The 7003-nt window shown below is 40.2% G+C and overlaps 1 long non-coding RNA gene across 1 annotated transcript; it reads left to right on the forward strand.

Annotated features, from left to right (window-relative positions):
- The first annotated feature begins 307 nt into the window (after window positions 1-307).
- On the forward strand, window positions 308-2355 carry LOC121674026. The gene is made up of 2 exons (XR_006019408.1): window positions 308-531; window positions 1817-2355. It is a non-coding gene; the product is annotated as an uncharacterized LOC121674026 (long non-coding RNA).
- The last annotated feature ends 4648 nt before the right edge of the window (window positions 2356-7003 follow it).

The following is a 7003-nucleotide window of genomic DNA, read 5'->3' on the forward strand; positions in this document are numbered from 1 at the left end:
GTCAATCTGTATATGACAAAGAGGTAAAATAATCAAATAAATTAACTGAGAATGTGTAACTTTTCATTTCCTCTTAATCCCTACAAGATCTGTATTTGTTCCTTGTTTGCAGCCTTTTTACAATGTTATTTAAATAGCATCTGCTATATTCCACTTGCAATTACTCTGTTTTAATCAATTTAGAGTTAACTTTTTTGGTTAAACTTTTTTTGTTCCCTTCCTCTTGTTCTGTTGTTTCTTTTTAAAATATTCAGATTACAAGTGTTTGCGCTTGTGTTTGAAATAGCCTCTTGTTTGATGAAGCCAGGTTTTGCTGCCAACAGGACACCTTTGTGTGCCAGTGTAAAGCTGAGAAGGAATTGTTGTTACTGGCATTTGTTCTGAGGCTGCTTGGTAACTTCTGGCTCCAGAGCTGGGAAGTGGGGAAGGCAGCAAGTGGGTGAGCTTTGCAAGAGCTGCCTGTGAGAAGCATGAGGCAATAGACTCCCTTTTCTTCCTGTGCCCTGTCCTCGAAAATACTGCTTATGCAAGGTAATAACAAACCAGTTAATTTGGTTCGATGGGCAAAGGGATGTCTAATTCCGTGTAGATTTCAGCAGTTCAATGTGCTGAATATTGTCACAGCTGACTTGAATTCCGAGATTGTTATTTTAACCCTTTACTAATTTCTGTGCTGAGATTTTGTATATAAGAAGTTAATCTAAGAGAAATGGTTGCATCTTGTCTAGATATTTGTGTGTGTATATATATTTGTATTATCCATATTTGTATTTGTGGAAAAAAAAAGACCATACAGGATGTGTGTGGAACAACTTTTTGCAGAAGATCTGTTTAACAGATTCCAGTCCTTTCACATTAAAAAGAACAAAACAATGAGTTTTGTAGAACTAGAAAAATTATTTCTATTAAAAAAAATATTTCAAGAACAACTCTTTCTAGTTCATCCTGATAATTATCTTTTTTTTATTTGTAAAAAATATTTATAGAGATATCTAAGTTGGAACATTATTAAAATGAGAAACTGAAATTTTGGAATTAAATGAGATGCTTTATACACACATGCAGCAATAGTTCAGGCATACTGCAAGATTCTATGATTATAGACACTTCAGAGATACATATGTGCACACACTCACCTGCTCATTAGAAATATTACATTTATATTTCATGTGATTTCTACTGTCTTCTGAAACATTTATATTTATATGCTAGAAAAATACGAACAGAATGGCATACAGCACTATTTAAAAAATATTTAAATATGCCAATGGACCTCTCTTGGGTATTCACAGCTTCTCTAACTGGTAAATTAACAGGGATTTTTTCAGGATGCACTTGTAGGATTTGAACATATTTCTCTACTGGAAAAGTTATTTCATGGAAATAAAAATCTGAAGATAGCTGCACCTTTTTATCCAGTGCTGGGCTTTAAAGAACTTAATAGCCTCTCAGTATTTTTAATGCCTGTGATATTACACAGCTAACAAATAATTTCAGAATTCAGTTACCACAATTAGGAATTTGAAGCAGGTGGCTCAATAATGGGGCTTTTTCATTTCATTTATTAGAAGGGGGAGGAAAAAGCCCAGCAACGCAGAGCTTCATTTATTTTCATCAGCTCCACAGTAAGAGCATGGCAATTTGCAACACCAGAATCATTTCAAGTACAGCTTTGCATACATCATTCATTTCTTTAGTTTTAAAAGCTTCTTATCGTTCAACCAAAATTTGAAAAGATAATTTCCTGTCTAAAGTCCAATCTGGTCTGAGCATCCTGGCTGCTTTTTAACACTATGTTGGCTTTCTTGGTAAGCAGATGGAGTGTCGGTGTTGCTGCTGCCTGACCCCCAGGTGAGTGTGACTTTGCCTGTGTGTGCCTGTGCGTAACACATCCGCAAGCAAGAGCTGTGCATGACATCCAATTTCCAGCTCGAAGTTTGCCTCACCTTCCCGTTCGCTACGAAGAGAGTTTAATTTAATTTCGCCTCAGTCCCAAGGCTGGCAGCAGAAGCAGCACGCTCCCAGCAGGAGGATGGAGTGTTTGCAGAGATGCAGCCGCGGGTTGCCGCCCGGCCGCACGGAGGGCAGCACTCGGCAAGGCTCCGGCAGGGTCGGGGTGCGCACCATCCTCTTCATCCCATTGCTTCTTACGTGTGGATTCGGGTGTGTGTGTGTGGATGTGGGGGGTTTGCACCTCGCAGAGAGCCCCCCTGCCTTCTCAGGGAACGCAGCTCCGGATGCACTGTCGGCCCTGGAGTCACTTTGCTGGCTTCTCCACTAACATGATGTGTTTATGCTGCTTTGAGAACAACAAAGCTCTGTTCTTGTGCCAAAATAAAGGCTTTTTACACTGTGTGAAGGTGCCTCGATTTCTGCATGTATAGTGAAGGGTCTGGGCAATGGCTAAGGAAGACATGGAGGAAATGTGGTAGTAGTCTGGGGCCAGGTGACAGGTCTTACTGTGCAGTAGCAGGTTGCCCAGGTTTAAGTAAAACAGAGGCCTTAAAGTGGCCCCAGGTGCTGCCAGTGGCAGGATTTGCACCCCCAGAGCGTCTCACAATTTAGAGATCGATTCAATGCTGCAACCACAACTGCTATCACTGAGCATGAGTGGTCTAATGCTGTCCATTGTCCATTTGAGAACATGTAGCCCCTTCTATCCACATGAATTCCCATCAGAAACCTCCCTCTGGTTCAGAATATAGGCAGAAACTTTGTTTGGAAGCAATCTCTCTGAAGACTTTGAAGCCCCCCTGCACTGTACCATGGGCCCTGCGAAGCTGAACCAGCTTGTGTTTGCTACTGGGCTAAGTGCCCAACAAAGAGCCCCTAACCATGGCAGAGAGAATCTGTTACACACGATACCATATTAAGCAATTAACAGGGTTGTGGGGCTGAGCCTACTGCCTATTCTCTGCAGTTTAATCATTTCTCTGTTTGCAAGGTTTCTAGCAAATAAGACATACATGTTCCTTGCCTTAGCACATCAACAGTGTCTATGGGAAAGGCAGAGACACAATGTGCACTGCTGATCTGCTCAGGAACAGGGTCATATTGGGCACCACTAATCAGAGGAGGTGCAGCTTCTCAGCTGACTGCTCCTGTTCTGATTGCACAGTCAGCTGCCTGCAGACAGGATGCCTCCCTGGTAAGACCTTGCCCAAACATGTACAGGTCCATGTGGAAATTTTGCAATTCTTTGTATGAATATGTACTTGACAGTAAGCATTACTGAAAAGATTCTCCTTTTGCCCAGGTGTTACTGCTTGCAAACCAGATAGGGAATATTGGTGATAATTTAAGATTTAAAAATTTTTAAAAAGCATATGATTCCTAGCCCTTAGAAGCTCTCTTCTGCAGGCATGGGAGGGCTACTCAGCTGCACAGTCACAGCTTTCAGGGCTGTTTGTACCAGCAGCCTCAACACAGCTCCACCAGCCCTTCCAGCAGGAGGGTGCCTCGGCCCCAGTCTCAGATTCTGCAGCCCCAGGGAACAGTTGCCCACCCTTGGATCTCCTCCATGCAGCCACTCCTCCCACTGCTGGCACAGCTATCTGCTCTTTGACACGAGCTCAACAACCTTGTGTAAAATTGTCCTTTCCCGTGCTGGAGGGAACATGAACCCCTTGATGTTTCATTTTAGATTGACACAGTCCACAGTTAACATCACCCCAGGATACCGTATGCTACTTCAGTGTAGCTCACTGCAATACTTGGGGCCATGGTAGGATCACACTGAAATGTGAATAGTGCAACCATGAAACTTGGAGACTGGATCAGTCCATTTACATTAAGGTATCTAAGAATACCTTATATGCTGAATAGCCAGAATAAAGTGAATTAACATGAAGAGAGCAAACTCTCTCCGTAAACTGACCCACTCTGTGTGCAGCCCACACACAGAGGTAAATAGGGAGCCTCAGACAGGGAAAGATGTTGTAGAGGATGAAGGAAGACTGTCCAATGAGTGGAGCACTATTGCAAAAGCCATGGACACTACAGACTTGAGCCCCAGTCTGAAGGAAACATGGCAGCACCCCAGGCCTTTCATTCCCCATGTGTAAATGGAGATGATTTTATCAGTCATCTAATGAAATGATTTCTGAGTATTATTGAAATAGGGAGGTATGTGTCTAAGATAGATGAATGGACAGATGGTTTACAGTCTCATCCTGCCCACCTGCTGCAGAACACAGCTAAGCCTACTACAACTGTGTTGAATTATTTGTGAAGCATAGGAACTGCTGGTCCAATAAATCCCCAGTGAAAAATGCAATGACAGCAGTAATGAAGGCAGCTCCCACATTTGCACAACAGTTCGTATTGCCGAGTAGCTAACAATTACTTCAAAAAGATGTAGCTATGTTTATTTTCTGGCAGACAAAAACTTGAAATCTTGATGTGATCTATGCTACTGGTCTCTTCCAAACACTGGTAGCCTCAGTAAGAAAACAGACATCAAGATTCTACATTGTGACATGGAGTACACCTGCTCCATCATCTGGACATTGAACTGACTTGCTGCAGTTACTTTGGAAAGGGAAACATTGACTAGTGCTTAGTTTGTTTCCAGAATAGAACACTTTTCATTCTTTTTGACATCCTAAAGTAGCTATACCCAGATTCTGCAATGATCTATTTGACAGTAGGGAGTCCCATGAAGTCTACAATAGTTCTTACTGACTTATATGTAATAAATTTTACTAGAATGATAGAAGACTCACATTGCTTTTGTGATCAATGAAGCATTTCCTTATTAACCAGGGACACCAGTCCTGTCCTTTCTGAAGTTAGTGAGAAATAACATTGCTTCTTACACTTTTTTTTATAAGGCCTTACTACTGCTTCCAGTGCATCAGTAATGAGTTAAATATTGGCATTAATATTTTTTACTTCTGTTGGATGGTTTGTTGGTTGCTAGAACCCAGGATGTCATTTCTGGTTATTCTGTTGTTATTCTTTCCCCCCAAAATTTAGAAAGAGTAATGTTACGGCCTTAAATTTATCACTAAAAGCTGATCCATGTTGGTGCAATGGAAAGAGGCTGGTTTTATTTAGGCATTCAGAAATTGATATCTAATTAAATTTTGAAATGAAATGTCAAAAGCAGTAGGTGACAGACTGTCTGTAGGCGTGTCCCCTGAGGTGCTCCTTATTTTATTTGTTAATGATCTTTCTTCTTTGCCCACACTAAGCCAAGCTCTACCAACTACTGCTATAGCACCACTAGTCACCATTTAATTTCTCACAATCTTAAAAAAAATAAAAATAATAAAAAATTCACACTATACTTAATTAGTTGCTCATTTAATCCCTCAATGGTTGGGTCTCTGCTTCTGTGTACAGATACTTATCCCTATCTATTTCAAATACTAAAGTATTGTTTTGCAATCACAAGACTGGCATTGACAAAAGTGAGGTGATCTGGGGTAAATTAATGAACTCAAATTGTCATTACAAGAATTTGCTGGTGACCAAAGACTGAGATCTGATTTTGGCTATTCTACCTGGAAAAGCATAGATATGTAAAGAAGTGACTTGAGGGCAGATATGCAGCCTAAACCTGGAATTTTAAACTTCTACGGTTTGGAATTTTTCATTGTTACTTCCTTTTTTCCCTATCTCCCTTTTCTATTAAATCAGTGTCAAGAGATTACTTCTGTCTGACCTTAAATGAATAGAAATGCTCACTACCTTTAGGTCTTTGCAGTTATCACTAAACAGACATTTTCTTGGTGCCTTTTTTTATGTTTTTTACTTGTTTTTTTTTTTTTTTTTGGGGGGGGGGGGTTGGTTTGGGTTGGGTTTTTTTTTTTTTTTTTTTGGTAATCACTGATACATCTCTGATGTAAAGAAAGGCACAGGAGAAATGCATTAACAAGTATATGTAGTAGTCTTTTCAGCCTGTGCCACTGGATGGCTCAATGTGTCACAAAAGAAATCTCTGTTAGCAGTATAAGTTAAATTCAGTAATTCAGTTTGTGAAGAAGCTACTTCTCAAGGAGGATCTGAACATATTTTGCATATTTTGCTAAAGGTATGAAGATCAAAGCAGCCATGATGGTCATGTTATTGTGAACTGTGGCGTTCCTTTATCTAAAATTCTGTAATACCATTTTCAAAGCCTCCCATAAAAGATGAATATAAATTCTTCTCCATGGAGAGCAAAAATGGCTTTGGGCAGCTGAATTTGCTTTTTAATACTAAGGAATCAAAACCAGTAGATAAACACTAACTTAGTAGCTCAAAATTTGCTTGCTCATGGACTTGGTGAGAAACATGTTGTGTGGCTGCTCCTTACCCCTGGCTTAAACAGGGACCAAGTTAGGTGTATGTTTGACCATGTGTCTGTGTGTGAAATTAAACCAAAAAGTAGAGAGACACTTCGGAATAGTTCCCCATTGAGACAAACTCTAACAGTTTGCTGCTCTTCAGTCTGCAATAATGACTTCAAAACAGATAGATAGGGTTGGTTTTTGTTATTTGTACCCTGTTTTTCTCTAAGAACTGTACTGAAACAACCAAACTATTTGCAGTTGCCTACCTAGGCTGGCAATCATTGGTTATTTACCAGTCTTGATACAGGTCACTAGCTCAAATCCAGCCCAAGATTAGAAAGTAAAACTAACCATGCTTCATGTCCCTGAGCTGTCCAGTCCTATGTGTTTTGGTTAGTAATGATGGCAGGAAAAAGAAACCAAACTCACCCTTTCCTGTCCTCTGCCATGGATCTTGAAAAATATGATACAGCTTGTTAATAATGCAACTCTTTATTTAAGATATAGTTTGCTGTACCAGCCTGAAATTTCAGCTGTTCTTTGAATGATGATGTATCAAATTTTCTGCATTATAAACACACTTTTGGAGCTGCTCTGTTTTTTGTGATAACTGTGTTGGATTCTGAGTCATTAAGGTTATAAAACAGATAAAATAGACTATATTCTGCCACAGAGGTGGCATAGTTCAGCATGACTGAGTCACCGCTCTGAAGAGAGACAGCACT

The sequence above is a fragment of the Corvus kubaryi genome, unplaced genomic scaffold (assembly GCF_017639235.1).
Source record: "Corvus kubaryi isolate FWS band 111438036 unplaced genomic scaffold, C.kubaryi_AGA036_p1.0 66, whole genome shotgun sequence".
NCBI lineage: Eukaryota > Metazoa > Chordata > Aves > Passeriformes > Corvidae > Corvus > Corvus kubaryi.